The following is a 1,264-nucleotide window of genomic DNA, read 5'->3' on the forward strand; positions in this document are numbered from 1 at the left end:
TTTCAACAAATTCAATTCAATGTTAAATTCCATGCAAAATATGCAACTAAAATAAATTGTTGTATGCCAGCGATAGCAACAACACCAACAACAAAGGGAACAACAAAAATTTACAGAGCAGCATCAGCACCAGCAGGTGATTAGCCAGCAATAATTGTGTTAAGGTAGCATCCGCGACCAGCAGAATTAAGCATGCGCCAGCGAGCGACCGTACGAGCGATCAGTGTAGATAGATTTTGTAGATATGCACTTCTCTGTAAGTCATTTCATACACCACATACACACACATTTGTTAGCGATAAGTGATGTGGTTAAGTTTAGCGGCGAGCGCATCTGCATTTGACTGAATTTGAATCTCGTAACTAAATGCCGCGCCAATAAATGGCCACACAATGACAAACAACAACAGTTTAATGAGATGAAATTATTTTACATACTGGATACGAGATACTTTAATAGCAATTCATACACGTGTGTACAAAGCGTGCATGTGTCAGGAAGTGTGTTTGTGTGTGTGTGTATGAATGTAAATAGATTTATTTGTGCATTGATCGTAAGTTGATCGGAGCGATTTCACTGGGCTCCCGCTACCGCTGGCGCTGCACTGCCACCATTCGTTTCAGTTACAAATTGTTAAATCGATAAAGCAAATCAGCAAAGCAACAAAGCGACAAAGCTGGTGCTTTTTTAATCAAAAAAACATTTACAAAAAGCCACACAAGTGACAACAAACTTAATGCTAGTTGCAAGCAACAACAACAACAAAAAAACCAAGCATACCAACGTAAATAATGCTTAATCATGCTGTGGCGATCTTCGTGGCGTAACAATTCAATTTAATTCAACTTGTTATTTTGTTTTTATTTTTTAATTTATCTGTTAGCAATTTAGTTAGCTACGCTCAAATTGCGATTTCACATATAATTGCACTATGCTACAAACTATTACAGTAATTTTGGGTTAAATCAATAAAAATTATCGTAGTTTTTACTAAGCAGAAACCTGACCGGGGAAAATTCTTTTACGCAATTCCAGCAAATATATTTATATACTGAAGAAAAAAAGAAGCTTTTGTGGAATGTAGAATTTTCACTTAGTAGAAACTTAACGCCGAGCACAACAACTGATTGACTTTTATTTGGAAGATATTCTGTAACTGTTCTTAATATTTTAAAATGAGTACCGGAGAAGCGGTAATACAAAATGGCTATTTGACCCAACTCAACTCAACTCAACTCAACTCAACTCAACTCAACTCAACTCA

Source organism: Rhagoletis pomonella, unplaced genomic scaffold (genome assembly GCF_013731165.1).
Source record: "Rhagoletis pomonella isolate Grant_MI unplaced genomic scaffold, Rhpom_1.0 Rhpom_scaffold_00005, whole genome shotgun sequence".
NCBI classification, from domain to species: Eukaryota; Metazoa; Arthropoda; class Insecta; order Diptera; family Tephritidae; genus Rhagoletis; species Rhagoletis pomonella.